This window comes from Petaurus breviceps, unplaced genomic scaffold (assembly GCF_028583685.1).
Source record: "Petaurus breviceps papuanus isolate PSGF00001 unplaced genomic scaffold, PetGlider_PUasm1.0 90881, whole genome shotgun sequence".
In the NCBI taxonomy this organism is placed as follows: Eukaryota; Metazoa; Chordata; class Mammalia; order Diprotodontia; family Petauridae; genus Petaurus; species Petaurus breviceps.
The window spans coordinates 1854148-1872912 of record NW_027187369.1 but is presented as its reverse complement, the minus strand read 5'-3'; the positions used below and the strand labels follow the sequence as shown (position 1 = coordinate 1872912).

At 45.0% G+C, this 18765-nt stretch overlaps 1 protein-coding gene across 4 annotated transcripts in view; it reads right to left on the bottom strand.

Annotated features, from left to right (window-relative positions):
• The window catches only part of GRIA3 (glutamate ionotropic receptor AMPA type subunit 3), a 292053-nt gene that overhangs the window by 40294 nt on the left and 232994 nt on the right, over window positions 1-18765 (bottom strand). The window lies entirely within an intron of this gene.

The window sequence follows — 18765 nt, the reverse complement described above, 5'->3', positions numbered from 1 at the left end:
CTCTCTCTCTCTCTCTCTCTCTCTCTCTCTCTCTCTCTCTCTCTTTCCTTTTTGGAGGGGGGGAAGGCAGGGCAATTGGTGTTAAGTGACTTGCCCAAGGTCACACAGCTAGTAAGTGTTAAGTGTCTGAGGCCAAATTTGAATTCAGGTCCTCCTGATTCCAGGGTCAGCGCTCTATTCACGGCACCACCTAGCCGTCCCCTAGCTCTCCTTTCTAGAGAACGAATTGGAATCCTCTTCCTGATGACAGTCTTTAAACATTTAAAAAGCCGTGATCACATCCCCTTTTCAATTTTCTCTTTACCTGGCTAGATCTGGCCATTTTCCATAACACTTTTGCAACAGTAGAAAGAGTATAGGCTTTGGAGTCAGAGTACTTGAGGTCAAATCCTGCCTCTGACACTTTTTACCTGTGTTACTCTGGGCAGGTTGTTTCCCCATCCTGGGCCTTAGTTTCCTCTTCTATAAAATGAGAGGATTGCTTTTTGAGGTTCTTTCCAACTCTAGATCTATGATTCTGTGTGTGACCTTAGGCATACTACATGACTTCTATGGGCCTCAGTTTACTTCTCTGTAAGTTGGGGGGGGTTGGACTAGATGGTCTTATAGGTCTCTTCCAGCTCCAGATCTAGGATTCTGTCATAAACCCTCCACCATTCTGGAGTGCTCATGTGAGCAAGTACTGTTATTTCCATGTCTAGCACATGCTAGTCTCAGGGAAGCTGGTTTGTGTCTAAGTCCTTTTGGAAGAATTATGAGATGTTAGGGCCAGATTATCATGGAGAGGGGATCTTTTAAACTTGGCACTCCTACCTACCCCATTGAAGCCCTCTCCCATCCAGCTCAGACCCATATTTCCCTGCTTTGCATTCTACCCAAACTGGCCAACTGTCTTGTCTCCCATTCTAATGCTGCCTTTCTTCCATCTCTGCCTGTGCTCATAGTGTCTCTCGTGCCTGGAACAGCAAATGCCACATGAGTCTAATTGGATAAATATATACACACTAGACTAATGAGACAAGAACTATCACCCTCAAAAAAGAGTAGAGCTACTGAATCAAGGTAGCTAGTTCCCAGAGAACCTTAGAGAGTCTGGGGTGAGCATGGAGTTGCCCGTGCCTGGTCCTTACTGTTGAATGGGATTAAGCAGGGGCCTACAGTGTTCTCCATGCTTAAAGATAATACAATTCCTGAGGGCAAAGTCTAAAGTCTATGTTGTTTCTATCTTTGCAAGCCCTGGATTGAGCACAAGGCTTTTTGCATAGTGAATGCTTAAGAAATGTTTGTTGAATGGATGGATGGAAAATCCTGGCATTGGGGGCCATGACTCTGAATGAATTTTTTTGGTCTATCATCAAGATCTCTGGGAAAGAGGAGGTACCATGTTCTATTGGGACATGATGGTGGTCACGGGTCATCCCCAAAATATGAAGACCATAGGACAAATTAGTAAACCTGGGTGTAGGTAAGCCTCTGCCTCTCACTCATGTAACCTTGGGCAAATCCCTTCATCTCTCTGAATTCCAGTTTCCTTCTACAAGGCAGTGCGGTCTATAGGTCAGACCAGATGGTCATGGAGACCCCTTCTAACTCTCAAATTCTGTGACTCTGTTCTAGTAGAGAAAACACTGGCCTTGTTGGAAGGAGAGAGCTGCTTCAAACACAGTCCAACAATTCAAATGGTTATGAGATTCTTCACTGTTTCAGGGTAATATCTGTCTGTAATCCCTTGCTCCTGGTTCTGCCTTCTGGGACTGAGGAGAAGGCATTTAATCCATCTATTGCATGATAATCCTAGGGGAAAGTTCTCATATCTCCCCAAGATCTTGTCTTCCCCCATTCCTTCAATTGGTTCTTTTATGGCACCACCTCAGGACCCTTCAGCATCCTCTGGATGCCCTATACCTTATCTATGTCCTTTAAAGCACTGTCATCCTAACTTCTAAAGCGGTATCCAAGCTTCAAAAATATTTCCATTTTGCCTTAAAGTTCTGCTACATTAATAGCAGTAGAGTATGAGGAGAAGGGGTCAGGCTAAGGCAGATGTTGTCACACAACATATATCCACAGCAGGTTGCCATGAGACTCAAATGTTCTAATGAATATAAAGATCTTTGGAAATATTTACAATACTATATGTTTGGTGACTGAACATCCTAATTCAGTATGGAGGGGCTCATCACTAGGTTAGCCAGTAGGGCCATGACCCACATGCACACACACACGTGTATGTCTACACATACATATATACATATGTACACACATATTTGTAATGACAGACATTGAAGACTAGCTACCAAGGTGTTGTGGTCTATATGAGGGACAAGTCATGTCAATGGAATCACAAATCCTTGAAATATTAAATAGAAGTAATTGTCATTGTTGTCATTATCACTATCATAAACAAATTGTTTGATCTTGGGCAAGTCACTTTCCCTCCCTGGGTCTCAGTTTCCTCATCTGTAAAATGAGGGGGTGGGACTAGTTGGCTTCTGAGGTCTCTTCCAGATCTAGGCAGCTATGTGACTCAGTAGATAGTACTAGACTTCGAGTCAGGAGGTCCTGAGTTTGAATCCTGCTTCAAATATGTAGTAGCTAGACGACCCTGGATGACAAATTTAACTTCTATTGGCCTCAGTCTTTTCATCTGTAAAATGGGGATGATAATAGTGTCTGCTTCTAAGGGTAGTTGTAGAGATCAAATAAGAAAATATTATAAAATTCTTTGCCAACCTTAAAGCACTCTTTAAATGTTGGCTAGCTAGGTCTAGGTTCATACGAACGTATGAATCAGCTCCAAATCCAACTTGACTATCCTCTTCAGGTCACGCTTTCCTATCTTGTTCAAAAGGATAGCTAGCATTAAGTATACCTCAAATGTTTTGCTAAAATCAAGAGGTATCACCTCTAACTCCTTAGCTACCACTCTAGTTACCTTGGTAACAAAGGAAATGAAGTTAATTTGGCATGACCTGCTCTAAGTGAACCCGTGCTATGTCCTAGTGATCATTGCTTCCTTTTGTAAGTGTTCATAAATAATCTGATTACTACTCTGTTTCAGAATTTCCCTGAGGATCAAAATCAAGTTCATTGGTTCATAGTTTCCAAAATTCCTCCTCCCCTGCCTTCTCTCTTCCCCCCTTCCAAAAATCATGCCATTTGTCCACCTTCAGGCTTCTGGTGTCTATCCTACTCTACCTAATTGACACTAGCATTTCTATGACCACATGTGCAGATTCTTTCAGGATCCCAGGTGTAATTCATCTGGACATGGAGAACTAAATTCATTTCTAGCAGGAGAGGCCAGCTGAGTGACTTCTACCTAGTCTTTAATCTAGTGTGAATTCTGATTTCCTCTTAATCACGGTGGTTCCATCCTTGCCAGTTAGATCATTCTCTATGATAGGGAAGAATTTGTGTTTCCTTTGATTTATCCTACAGCTTTCAAGCTCAGGGTTGGAGTCAGAGTGGGTCCCATAGTTCTAATCCTTTACTTCAGTGGACAAGATTGTGTTCCCCTTCTCATCCCCTTTCTGATTTAATAGACTTGGGTCATATGTCTTTTCAGCCTTCAGCATTCCAGGCTAGAGTCCAAAATTTAAAAATATTCTCATAATAATTACAGCTAACACTTAAATAATATTTCAGGGTTTGCAAAATGCTTTATAAATATTATCTCATTTGATCTTCACAACAACCTTGGGAGGTAAGTGCTATTATTATCCACATTTTACAAATGGGGAAATTGAGGCACAGAAAGGTGAAGTGACTTGGCCAATGTCACAATCTAGTAAGTGTTTAAGGCGGGACTTGACTCCAAGTTCAATCTTCTACCCATTGTACTCCTTTACTATCCTCATAGAAGAACTTCTTCAGACTCTTAAATTCATCCTACTTCCTGCTCTCACTTATTGTCCCTCTTGGTCCCTTGGTCATGCCTTCTTCTGTGTTCACCATTTGGCCTGCTCAGTCTTGTCTTTGAGGGACATCCTGCTCTCAGAAATCATTAGCATATGTTTCATCTTCTCTCATCCTGTCTGGTTCAAGCAGGCCTAGGCATGCCAGGGGTCAGTATAATTTGCTTCTCCTGCTGTTTGCAAACAGGTCTCTGTTTCTAAAGAGAAATATCTTAGCCAAGGGCAGAGGGGTCCCTGAATTCCTCTCCAAGGATGCTACCATTTGGATTCATTTACTTCATCATTTACTCTAGCTCTTGGATCGCTGATGCAGGTGAAAAGGTTTAGTTCTCTTAGTAAGGAAAATAAATGGTCATGTTTGTCAGGTGCCATTAAATGGGTGCTGTGCAGAGAAAAAAAATGCACCTATGCAGTAAATGAAGTTAGTTAATGGTGGATGTGATCGCTCCCTGGTCAACGACTGAATTCTGAGAGAGGTCAGAGGGCAAAAGGAAATGGTGTAGAAGTGAGGAAAACAAAGTTGGAGCATTTATCTCCCTAACTGGGACTTAAGTGGTAGGGAAGCATTTGTTCTGAAAAAGGGAATAAACTCCTGGGCATTTTTTTCCAGTCTGTCTTATTTTGGCTTAACTACTGAAGGCAATAAAAAGGGATTGGATCTCAGCTCACTCATCTGGGGGAAATTAAGAATGATGGGCAGGACACATGGCCTGTTTAATTCCTTTCCCATCTGCCATGATTCATTTATTTCATCCCACCATTTTGTGCCCAAGAAGGTTCAAGCAGTGGCTGTGCAGTCATGGCCAAGAGAAATTTATAGGCTCCCAGGCCTAGAGCTGGAAGGGATCTCCAAGGCCATCTAGGCCAACCCACTCAGTTTCCAGAGGAGGGCAAGAGACTGGCCCAAGGCCACACAAATTGCTGATGATGGTAACGGTGATGATAATGACGATAAGCTTAGAGCTGGAATGGACCAATTCTTTTAGCTAATTGATCAATGAGCATTTATTAAGTACTTACAAGCTTCTGCTTGGCAATTTACCAGAGGAGATTCACAGAGAAGGAAGGTAGATTCAACAGTGGACCTTCCATATTGGTGAAAGAATGAGGGCAAGGATGTTATCTTATCTGCACACAGTGGGGGCTTAATAAATGGTCATTGGATCAAATGAATGAAATGAATAAATCATAGCCCAGATAATTCTAAATAGCACAGAATTTAAAAAAACCCCCAACACTTTGACATTAGAAAATGTGCTCTCTGAATTGCTGATTCTCTTCATCTTCCCAACCACTATGGCCCTTGGCCCACTGGGCCTTCCCATGTGCCCTTCTGCTAAACTCTCCGACTCACCAAGCCTTGTTGTCTTCCCTGTCACTGCACCCTCCTATGTGTGTAAGCCCCTTGAGGGCAGGGACACTTTGCTTTCGGATCTCCAGTGCTTAACACAGTGCTTGGCACATAGCAAAATAGATGCCCATAAATTCATTCTTTCATTTATTTGTACAACATGATTACGTGTGTGTGAGTTCCAGCAGATTTCATAATAGCTGACATTTTCTTAGTACTTTAAAGTTTGCACAGTGCTTTATAAATGTATATTTCATTTGTTCCTCATGAGAACTTTATGAGGTGAGTACTATGAATATTATTATGTTCATTGTATAGATCAGGAAACTGAGGTTAAGTAAATTACTTCTGATCACACAGTTAGGGAACATCAGATAGATGGGACATTCAAATCCAAGAGTCCTTGCCTACAGATCTAGCACTCTTTTCGCTACACCATACTCCCTCTCATTTCCCTTGCCATTTAGGATTTGTTCAGGCCAATACCATCAAACGTCCACTTATCTGATCTCTCAGGGAATGGGAAATTCTGGGTAATGGAATTTCCTCACTCAGGACCAATCCCTTTCCTCTCATTTTTGGTTGTGGAATGCTTATGTTCACTTTCCTGTCTTTATAAGTAGAATCCTTTGTCCATGGTGCTGAAATCCAGGGGCCACCATCCACCTGAATCCCCAGTGTCTTCTTTCAGGGAGCTCACATTCTAATGGAAGAAGTGTGTAATACTAAAAACTTTACAGAACAGCTTCTGCTTTAAGAGACCTACAATTTTATGTGTGATGTTGGGTAAGTCACTGCCCTTTTCTGTGGCTTAGTTTCCTCCTCTGTAAAATGAAGGAGGTTGACTAGATCTAGCCCTCTGCGGTCCCTTCCAGCTTGGGATCCAGGATCCTGATCCTATGAGATGTCAGCTATTACTAAGATGACTATTCAATTCCACAAGCACTTCCTGTGGACTGTCTCTCCTTTGGATGCTACTCTATTTTTTGTATCCCTGTTGGGTCTCCTTCCCTCATTTATACTTCCCCCCTGAGGGCAGGGGCTGTGGGTTCCCATCTTTGTGTCTCCAATGCCAAGCATAGGTCCTGGCACACAGTAGGCCCTAATAAATGTCTGTGGAATTGAATTGGATCTTTGATGTGCTGAAGCATTTAATGTTGAACATTGTGCTCATTTCCCTCTCTAGATTGCACCTTTAAGTAAAAGCCTATAATTAAAAACCATAATTGGTTCCCTCCTCCCTTTAGTCTCATGGCCCTCCCTGAAATGTCTTCTTTTAAGAAGCTCCCTAGTGATACCGCTGGCTGGTGCCAACATCAAGAGGGTATTTGCAGACTTGTAGCCAGCGGAACGGGAGCATTTAAAGCCTCCTAGGGTTGTGAAAGTTTCTTCTTTTTCTTCCATTCAGGGTTTGATTATTCCCACACTGCGTTTTACACATGCCTGGACTATGGAGAGGCAGCCCACACAGGGCAATGCAATCTGAAGCTATGGAATTTGTCCATTAAGGAATGACTCCAGGAAGCCACACTCAGATTCTTCCTGGGGAGGGGGGGCCTTCATTTTGCCTGGGAGAACCTCTCTTTTCCCCCTCTTCTCCTTTTCCTTTCCAATTGCTCTTACTCCTTCATTTTTATGGCCTGACCCTGTGGGCAGGTGGGAGGAGAGAGGGTATGGACACTCAGGTGTGCAGAGACTGTATGGATATAATCATTGCTATATATGGCTATACCAGTAAAGCTTGTCAAGTGACAATTTTGATACAATTGTATGATACAATTATATCCATTCAATCATAGAATCATAGGAGTATAAAGAGCTGGAAAGGACCTTAGAGGCCCTCTAGTTCAACCCCCTCATTTTACCAAGAAGGAAAATGAGGCTCAGGGAGGGGAAGTGATTTACCCAGGGTCACACAGTAGTATGACACAGGTCAGATTTGAACCCAGGTTGTCTGACTCCAAAGTCAGTACTATTTTCACCACACTGTTGCTTCATCACAAAACTTTAGCATTGGCAGGGCCCTCAGAGGGCATGGGAGAAAGATGTCCTTTACAACCTACTCAAGAGATGATTATCTAGTCTCAGCCTGAGGATCTCCTCCCTATTGAGTGTTCAGGCAGCCCATGCCATGTGTGGACAGTTCTCAGTGGTAGGAAGATTTTCCTGGTATCAGGTCTCCCTTGGCCTTTCTGTGACCTTCCCCCATGGCTCATAGTTCGGCCCTCTGGGGTCATGCACAACAGATTTAGTCACCTTCTGCAGGAAGGTCTGTCAAATAGACAGCTCTTGTATCTCCCCTGCCTAAGTTTTCTCTTCTCTAGGCTTAACCTTCCCAGGTCCTTCAGTGGATCCTCACATGGCCTGGTCTCCAATCCCTTATGCATCCTGGTTGCTCTCTTAGGGCCCACTTATGTTTATCAATGTGCTTCCTAACAATGAGTGCTAAGAACCAAGTACAAGACGCCAGATATGGCCAGACCAGAGCAGAGGTCGGTGGGACTAGGATCTTCCTTGCTCAGGACACTATTGATGCAGCCTAAAAATCACACTGGTTTCTTTGGCTGCCATCTCACTGATGACTCATATAGAGCTTGTGGGCCACTAAAACCATGGGATCTTTTGTCATATGATGTTTGTCTAGCCCCATCTTGTACTTGTGAGGGTGTGTCTTTGGAAACACCAAGTGTAGGACTTGACATTTTTTTCAACTAGGTCTTTTTTAAGACCCATGTCCCCCCATCCTTAAAAATCCCCCCTCATTTGATCCTTCCCACTTTGCTACCCATTTCCCCTATCTTTCTTCTCCTTCCCAGCTAAACTCTTTGACCAAGTCATGTGTACTTGGTGCCTCTGTTTCTTCCTTTTAAACTCTTCTAAACCTTTGCAATCTGGCTTCTGACCTTATTTGCCTGAAACTCAGTCTGCTCCAAAATTGCTAATTATCTCTTTGTTGCCAAATCCAACGGTCTTTTTTCAGTCCTCATTCTCCTGAGCTCTGTGCAGCCTTTGACACTGATGACCACCCTCTCCTCCTGTACCCTCTCTTATCTTTAGGTTTTTGGGACACTCCAGGCTCTCCTGGTTCCTCTTCTACTTCTCTGACTGCTCCTTCCTAGTCTCCTAGGATGGAACCTTACCCAGGTCCAGGCCATTAACTCTCTCCTGGGTCCTTTCCCCCCCTTTAGTGTCTCCCTTGTTGATTTCATCAGCTCTCACAGATTAAATGACCATCTCTGTGCAGATGATTCCTAGATCAGTGAAGTCAGTCCTAACTTCTCTTCTGAGTAACAGTCTTGCCAAGGGCCTACTGGACATCTCAAATTTACCCCCAAACCCTGACTTCTTCTTAACTTCCCTATTACTTTACTCTGGAGGTCCTGCCACCCTCCCAGTCACCCTGGCTCCCATCCTGGTTGTCACTCTAGGCTCCTCACACTTACTCTATGCATTCAAATGGTTGCCACATCTTGTTCCTATTTTTGCAACATTTCTTGAATACTTGCCCTTTCTCCCTTGACACTACCACCACTCTGGTGCAGGCCCTCATCAACTCATGCCCAGGCTCTTTTTTTTTAAAGCAATTGGGGTTAAGTAACTTGCTAAAGGTTCCACGATGCTCTTACTCACTGAGCCACCTGGCCGCCCCTAATGCCCGGGTTCTTTCAATAGCCTGCTGGGGGTGGGGGGTCTGCCTGCCTCAAGTCTCTGTTCCATCCTCCACTCAGCTGTCAAATTGATCTTCCTATTCAGTCCCACTGACTTCCTATTACCTCTATAAAATAGGAAATTTGTTTCACATTTAAGACTTTTCATGTCTAGGCCCCTTCCTACCTACTAAATTTTCTTATACTTTACTCTCCTTCACAAATTGTACCGTTCAGCTACACAGGCCTTCTTGCTGTTCCCCCAACAGGACGCTCCCTCTCCCAACTCAGTGCCTTTACGCTGGCTGTGCCCCATGCCTGGAATGCCCTCCCTCCTCACCTTTGTCTCCTGGCTTCCCTGGTCCCCTTCAAGACTCAGTCCAAACCTTATCTTCTAGAGGAGGCTTTTTTTTTTTGCTTTTTTGAGGGGGGAAGGTAGGGCAAGTGACTTGCCCAGGGTCACATGGCTAGTTTTTTGTTAAGTGTCTGAGGCTGGATTTGAACTCAGGTCCTCCTGATTCCAGGGCTGGTGCTCTATTCACTGTAGAGAAGGCCTTTCTTAGTCCTTCCCATTGCTAGTGCCTTCCCTCTTCCATAATTTTACATGTATCTTGTAGGTACCTAGGTATTTAAATGTTGACTCCCCCATTAGAATGTAAGCTCCTTGAAGGCAGAGACCTGGTTTTTGCCTTTCTTTCCGTCCCCAGTGCTTGGCATGGTACCTGGCACACAGGCACCTCATCAATGCTTCTTGACTGACTCATTAACATATATCTTTAGCCAAGTTTTTGACAAATATGTTAAACAGACCAGGGCCTTGGGGAAGTGGGGGGCAGCCAGGTACAGGAGAAAGAGGACATGGGTTCAAACCCACCTGTCACTTATTAGCTGTGTGACCTTCAGCGAATCACTTAACCTCCTTGTGGCTCAGTTGCCCCCTCTCTAAGATGGAGTAGATTAATTCTAATAATTGATTGATGAGATGAACCCCCCTGACCCCCATCCCACCCCAACAAGGTCACAGGACTGAGAACAGAAAGAGGTCTCAGGAGTTCCTGAACATTTGACATCAGAGGAGCATTGATTTAGAGCTATCCAATCCTTCATTTGAGAGTTGAGGAAACAGGCCTAACAGAGGGGAAGTGACCTGTCCAAGGTGATACTGCTAGTAAGTGGATCATAGGTTTTGAACTGGCAGGTCACTGAGAGGTCATCAAATCCAACCCCCTCACTTTCGAGAGGAGGAAACTGACACCCTGGGAGGGGACGTGTCTTGCCCGAGTTCGCACAGATAGCAAGTAGCAGAGCTGGGATTGGAACCTATCCCATCCCCTCCACATCCAAACTCTTCCCACTGTCCCATCCTGCCTCACATGCATGCAGACTTTCCAGAAGAGGAAACTAAAACTGGGGGAAAAGAAAGGAGCCATTTGAGGCCACCCCGCTGGCGAGTGGCAGAGTCGGTTGAACCCGGGGCATCTGGAATACATGTCTACTCTGCAATGACAGTCATTCCCTGTCCCTTTAGAATCACCTTTAGAATCAATTTCACCTGCCAGCTCCCATTTGCTTTAGAGAACCTGTGTCTATTGCCTTGCTGCCTGTCACTGGAAAGCCAGGAACCAAGAAGCGGGCCCAGAAATCCTGGCTCCCAGTGTGGGTTTTTTGATTGGTTCCTTAGGCTGGCTCTCAGATAACCTCAGGAGAGGTCACCTTCTTCCTCCTGCTGGTGTTTCAAGGCCATCTCCGGGATGTCTTTGCCTGACATTTCTAAGCCATGTTCCAAGGCTCTCCCTCTGATTCCCCAGGGAGAGATATTTCAGACACCATGGCTGCTCTCTGGGCCCAGGCAGGGCTGACATCACAGGTGCCCTTCCCAAGGACCTTTCAAGTGCTTCTCGTAGCACCTGAAAGGAGAATTTTCTAGTCAGGTTTGACTTCTGCCTGGTAGACCAATACCCCAGGTTGTATACAAGGCCTGGGGTAGGGGTGGGGAGTTGAGTCTGGCCTAGGGGCCTAGCACAGGGTCAAGCACAGGAGCTTTGCCTTGGGGGTGGGGAGTGGCTGCATTTCATCTCCTTGTTACCTGCCCTCCATCAGTGCAGTATACTGTTATCTGGTGGCTCATGGTGCCACTGCCCTCTTGCTGGGGCCCTTTTGCCATGATGTCCCTTTCGAGGGCTCCTTCTTGTGCTGGCAGTCAGACTGTGTTCTGTGTCACTTTGCACCCTCCTAGACTGACTTTACCCCTGGCTAAGCTTTGGCTAATTATGACTCATCCAGGGGCCACGTGGGGGCAAAGCCAGTACTAACAGATGTTGAGATAGAAATCTATTCCTAGGTCTCACTGATTTCACTGTGGGGTGAAGATAAGGGTGACAAAATCCCCTGTGGGCCTTGGCATACTCAGTTCTAAGTAGGAAAGAGAATACTCTCTTTGATCTTAGTATGGCAGAGGTAGAAGGGCCCTTCAAGATCATCTTGTCCCTTAACAGATGAGGGAAATGAAGTCCTGCTTGAGAAAGTTTTTTGTATTAAATGATGAATGATTATAAATTGCCTTGGGAAGGCAGACTGAGGTGTATTAGGTGACACTAGGTAGAACATGGGGTAATGGAAAGTGGTAATACAAACTTGGAGGTGGGAAGATCTGGGCCATAATCTCACACACTTCCTAACTGTGTGACCCTGGTCAATCTAGTTAAGCTTCCACATCTGTAAAATGGGCGTAATGACAGTACCCATCTCACAGGGCTGTTGTGAAGGCTTTGTTGTGAATCACCTCTGTCAAGGACTTTGCGAACTCTAAAGTGGAAACCTTCATGTTAGCTGTTACTGTTACTTTTAATATTTTGTAGTATTACTGTTCAACTGGTGTCACTTCTATTCAGAAGAAAAAGTGATACTGTTATACATAACTGTTACATAATCCTAACTAATAATAACTGTTACATAACATTAACTGTTATATAAGACATAACTGGCTCAGTCGGCTTTGGGGGCCATGCTTATCCCTTATGGAAACAGTACTTGACCTAGAGTTTAGAGGACCCGAGTTAAAATCCTGCCTCAGTGACTGACCTGCATGACCTGGGCCAAGTCATTACTAACCTTGTCTGGACCTCAGCTTCCCCTCTGTAACAGGAGGGGTTGGACCGTCTAGTTGCTAGGGCCCCTTCCATCTCTGACAACCTGTCATCTTATGATTACAATGATTATTTTTCCAGTTGAGTTTGCAGAGAATTTTAGAGACATGATCTTATATCACCTTCTAGCAACCTTTGTGAGGTAGATATATGATCAGACCCATTTTACAGATAAATAAAGAGAAGCTCAGAGAAGTCGAATGATTTGCCTACACAGCTAGTAGAACTCGAACCCAGGACTCTCCTGACTCAAAGGCTAGCACTCTTTCCATTATACCATGATGCCTCTCTGAACATTGTATCTCTTTTGTGCTGAGATATTGCTGTGTACACAGTAGATGTATAATAAATATTTGTTGAACTGAGTGAGAGACTCAGGCTTCTCGTCCCAACTCTGTTCCTAATCAGTTGGGTGCAGAGCTGGAACTAGCAAGGGGCAACTGGTTCTTTGTCCCAGGATGCCAACATCCGAGTGGGTAGATTTCTTCTCTGTGCCACCCTTGCTCCTGAATCAGACCTAGGCTGCCACCTCCAGGCTCTTATGGCTCTGATACTCCTCTCCCAGGCCTGCCCTTCCCCATGGTCCAGAGGTCAGAGGATTGGTGTCATTGAACACTCCAAGGAGGCATGACTTGGATTCTTGGGAGTGGGCTGGGATGAACTGTCCTCTTTGAATTCTCCTTCTCCTTCTAATGAGTTTGCTCTGGGTATAACAATTCCCAGATTTGGCCTTGCTTGTGTGACTGTGGGCAAGTCTCCTTTCATCTCTAAACCTTAGTTCCCTTCTCTGTAAAAGGAGCAGGTTGGGTTATGTGACCTTTGAAATCCCCTCTAATCCGGTGATACTCTGAAAAATACTGCAGCTGAGAGGAGAGGGGACAGAAGGGCGAGGCAAACCTTGACATTAAGACTGACCAGAATACAAATGTCCTGAGTTTAGCCATCTACCGGAAAATTTCCCAGAAGTAATAAATCCTATTTCGAGCTTTGGAGACAGCTGGCTGATGAGATCCAGGGACCACCCTCGATGCCATCAGGATGCAGCTGAGCAGAAATGTAATTGATTAGAAACCCATGTGATATAATGCCAAATTCAAATCCAAGGGTGGTATCCTTCAGGGTGTCTACAAGGAGGTGAGCTAGAGAGGAAGTCTGCCAATGTGTCCAGAACTATCTGGGGCATAGTTAGAGGGGATATAGGCGATCATCTAGTCCAATGCCCTCCATTTATGGTTGGAGAAACTGAAGCCCAGTGAGGTGGCGTAACTTGCCCAAGGTTACATATTGAATGAAGGTAGCAGAAAGAGGATTTGAACCCCAGGCCCCTGACTCCAAAGCCAGCACACGTTTTACTTTACAGGCTTTTTGGAGGAGATGTTTGAAAATGGCATCCTGGGGGCAGGGGTGGGGGAGGCTTCTTCCAAGTGCTGGAGCACATGGAACTTGACTTAGAACAAAATCCATCTCTGCAGATCATGGAAGGTCGGCTGGACTTTTCCAGAATTACCACCTGCTTATCACCAGATTCCTCATCCTGCTCTGGTTTATGCCTTAGGGGGTGGGGTTTGGCACTCTGGGTGAACTTAAAAATCCAGTTCCTGAGGCCTCAGCTAAAGAAATGTGGCACCAAGAGGTGGAATTGCAGTAATCAGCTTGTGGGCAAGGAGGGTTTAGTTTGGGCAGCAGGGCCTCTCTAATCCTCCTTAAATCTCAGAATGTGTGTGGTCATCTCTTCTGGCAGCTTCGCAAAATATATTTCCATCTCCGACACTGTGTGGTTTTGGGCCTCAATTTCCTCTTCTGTAAAATAAGGAGGGTGGACTAAGTGGCTTCAGAGAGGTTCCCTTTTGGTTTTAAATCTATGATACTCAATGATGGGTCACATTTCAGGGCCTATTTTCTGGGCAGTTGTTTCAGAGTAGGAGGTGTTTTGCCAACCACACCCTCTAACTATCAATAATAGCAAAGCTGCTAATTCCCAGAATGCTGTGCTATGAATTTATTCTCCCCTGTCCGTCACTATTGACTGCTCCCTAGTAATTTCCTTCAGGTGGCAATAGTTCTGTTTTTCAATGAAATCTCATCTTCATCAATCCAGAGTCCATCATCCTTGGCCTATCTGATTTCACTTTCCAATTGCCTTTTCATTTTCTTTAACTATTGCATTTATAGGAGAAACGAAATCCTTTCATTTGTCTTTAATGGTGTCATTTTAGTGCCGATGCCAAGGCTGACAATACAGAGCCAAGGAAAAGATAAGAAAAGTGGCTGCCCTATCAAGAAGCCCACCTGCTCAGAGTAAGAATGAGCTCTTAGGTATTTCCCAGTAGCTTCCACTCCAGTGGGCCTCTATTGCCCCACTGTGGAATGAGGGCCACGTTGAGCTCTCCCAGGCTATGCCAGTGGAACTCAATATTGGACAGGGCCTATGGAACTGGAAGGACTTGGAGGATAAGCCCAGTTGGGTGAGAAGAAGCCCTTTACCTAGAAAGCTAGCCATCACCTTAAGGTTTTTTTTGGCCACAGGAACTTGTAAACCCATCTCTAAGGGGATGGAGGGGGCTGTGAACCAAGTTGAGATGGAAATCAATAAACTAACAAGCATTTTTAAAGTGGCTACTGTGTACCAGGCACTGTGCTAAGTGCTGGGAATACAAACATAAAGATGAAATAGTCACTGCCCTCAAGGGGCTTACATTCCATGGGAGAGAAAACACAAACATAGGTGATACACTGGTGAAGGGGGGCACCTCCTCTGATGACATCATGGACATCTGGAATTTTCCCTTTAAGTACCGGTATGTGTGTGTGTGTGTGTGTGTGTGTGTGTGTGTGTGTGTGTGTGTGATATCATTACAAGAAGGGACTCCCAGTGAGGTAACTCTCCATTGCTGCTGATTGGTATCTGCTCTACAACTCCTAGTCTTGGAGAGGTCCCTAGGGCACAGAGAGGTCGAGTGACTTGCCAGGGTCACACAGCCAGTATGTGTCAAGGGTGACTCAAGGCCAGTTCTCCATCCATTACACCACATCCTACACCTTGCCTTAGTCTAGCATATAGGATAGGGACTAGCCCTTGTGACTTCATTAGTCTAGACAGATGAGGGCTTCCTCTCTAGGCATACAAATTCTCACCTGCTCTGTTTTTCCTAGTCCTAGAGTGAGTGTGAAATTGTCAATGTGAGCATTTACAACCTGGACCTAAGAAGGTGACCATCTCCTAGCCCAGTAGTGAGAGCTGAGATGGTTTGAGGGGGAGGGAGGAGAGGGTCATCCTGTAGCCAGTAGGTGTCAGAGGTAAGATCTGAAACCAGGCCTTCCCGACTCTGAGCCTGACCTTGCCTCCTCTCTGCTCCACGCTGCCCTTCACAGTAGGGAGAACATAAGACTCAGATATATTGGACAATTTGCCCAGAGATCCCTCAGAGAAGAGCCCAGGCTTTTCCTATGCCAAAGAGCTGCCCTGTGGGCAAGATAGTTTCTTCTGGGACTAATTGGACAAATCTGGAGAGAATTCTCTTGGAGTTCAGGATCTCACAAAGGCCGAGTGTCTAAAACAATTGACCTAGTAAGGCAATGGGAGGGAAAATTGCTTGTGGCAAATTGTGGGTATGTATATATGCTGTGCTATTATAGAGATGCAGTGTCGGTCCTTTTATTTGGGCATAAGAACTTTGCATTCTCTCTTTCTCCCTTCTCCCCTTCATCAGGGCCAGCCTGTGCTTAAGCAAGTTAAGGAGTTGACTTTGTAGTGGTATGAGGGCTCCCACAGAAGGCTCTGGCCTGCTTAGAAAAGAAGGCCCCTAGCTAGCTAATCTTGGGCCTAAAATGTTATCATTACTGAATCAGTCCTCTAAGTGTGCTGGTAAATGTTTAACAACCATCTCTCTGAAAAGGCAGGACACAGTTTTCCATTTCATCTGCATTATGACCATTGTCTCCAATGCTATCTTAAACTACACAATCAACTAAACAATAAATCAAGGCCCGATTTATAGCCTTTGCTGATTTCTGAGGTATAAATGCTCATACTGAAAATCTGATCCCTGGCTCTGGGAACCCGGAGGAGCTGGCTCCCACACCTTTTGCCATGATTCCAGGAGAGTACCCCTGGTAAATGGAGTGTGATCCACAGTAACACATCTACTCTGGTCTGGCCAAACTGGCATTCTCACTGCTCTGCATGCACAACCTCCCACCTCTCCTCTCTGTGTTTGGAATGCTCTTCCTCCTCATGGCTGCTCCTTCAAATGTCATGTTTCCTTCGAAGCTCAGCTCGTCATGTTCTACTTAAGGCCTTTCCTGATTCTCTGGCTGCTATTGCTTCCCCTCCCAAAATTATGTTGGATCTATTTTACATACATATTTATATGGGATATTGTCTGCTCCACTAGACTGTAAACTTCTTGAGGACAGGCACTTTGTGTCCTTAGTACACAGTGCCTGGCACATGGTAGGTGCTTACTTCAAACTTATTGATTGAGTGATAAATCAATATTCTAGTGTGATTTTGGATATTAGAGAAAGAATCCTGGGGGAATGGGACATAGGGCAAATCAGTCTTGATGGTGGGAAGAGAATCAGGATCTGAATAGGCATGGGCATGGGAGGGCTTTGCTCCACACAGGTGGGGGTATCACCTTTGGAGATCCATGGGTACCCTAAGATCTGACACTGCATCTTTCAACTCCAAGCTTTTTCAGTGACTGTGCCCCATGTTGGAAATGTTCTCCCTTGTCTCTGCCTCCTGACTTCCTTGGCTTCTTTCAAAACTCAGCTCAAATTTCCCCTTCTTCAGAAGGCTGTTCCTGGCTCCCCCCCCCCCCCCCCCCTAGGTAGTGCTCCTTCCTTCTGAGATCACCTTCCATTTACACTGTCTACATCTTGTATGTCCAGTGTTTTTCATGTTGTTTCCCTCATTAGAATGTAAATACCTTGAGGGAAGAGACTGTGTTTTTGCCTTTGATCCACAGGACTTAACACAGGGCCTGACTGGTTGTAAGTGCTTATAAATGTCCGTTTTCCTAGAAGCAGGGAGAGCTGGGCAGCCAGGGGATGGCAGGGGAGTGCTAAGTTTCTTGATGGTGGGGAGATTGGCTGGTGAAGACAAATCAGACCTCTTTCACAATTAGCCCAGGGCCCACCCTACTCCTGGCTTTTTTTCCCTTTGCTTTTTGGAGGGCAATTGGGGTTAAGTGACTTGCCCAAGGCTAGTTTTGTGCTAAGTATCTGAGGCCCGATTTGAACTCAGGTCCTCCTGACTCCAGGGCTGGTGTTCTATTGTGCCACCTAGCTACCCCCTCCTTCTGGCTTTCTTGAGAACAGTGGTGTGTTGCTGAGGGAATTATGCCAGCACTACCTTAGTGTTTGTGTTCTCAGCCCAAATGAATTATCTCTTTAGAAATGGATCAAATGCCACTTTCTAAAGCCAAGTAAGGCCACCCAAATATCCAGTTGAAGTTCCTACACATCTTGTTTCTGCCTATGGCCCTAGATTTGGGTTTAGTCTTAAGTTTTCTCCTTCTTGCTGTGTTAGGAGTATTATGGGAGTGCTCATTTCCATAGGCATCACTTGAGTTATACACAGAAAGAAGCTGGCTAAGGCTTTGTTTGGCAAACATACTAGCTGTGAAACCGACAGGAAAATGGATTTTTCCAGCGCTCCCATGTTCCTGTGCCAACTTCTGCAGCACCAAAGCCTCACTGCCAGGGCCTTCTAGTGAGCCCAGGATCCTGGGAGAGAGAAGTAACTGAGCTGGCAGGCTTCAATTATTCAAAGCCATGGAGCTTCAGTGGGGGTCTGAGACAGCAGACAATCCCACTGCTCTCTATTTGGCTATGGGATGTGGTCACTCACCCCACTCTCTGTCTCTGTCTCACACACACACACACTCACACAGTAATACGCACACTCACAAACTCTCACAAAACACACACTCTCACACATGCACAGGAGTATATACACACACAAACACTCACACACACACACTCTCACATACACACCCTTACTCACAAAATACACACTCACATACACACTCTTACAACAAAGTAATACACACACTCACACAATACTCTCACACACTCACACTCTCTCACACACACTCACACACACATTCTCATACACAGTAATACACACATTCACGTACACTCTCACACACACTCACAACACTCTCACACACAGTAATACACACATTCACACACTCTCACATACAGTAACACACATTCTCACACAACACTTACACACACTCTCTCACACACAGTAATACACATACATTCACACAAACACTCTCACACACACTTTCACATGCCCACTCACACACAGTAATACACAGTCACAAACACTCACAAAATACACACATTCTCACACACATACTCCCACACACACACTCTCACACACAATAATACATACACTCACAAACACAAAACACACACAGTAATACACACATTCACAAATACTCACAAAACACACACACTCTCACACACATGCTCTCACACGCACACACTCTCACACACACTCACATAGACACACTCTCATACACACACACTCAGTAATACACATGCTCACATATACAGGAAAACACACACTCATACTCACAAAACACACACATTCACACACACACACTGTAATACACACACTCACAAACACACACAAAACACATACACTCTCACACACATACTCTCACATGCACACACTCTCACACACA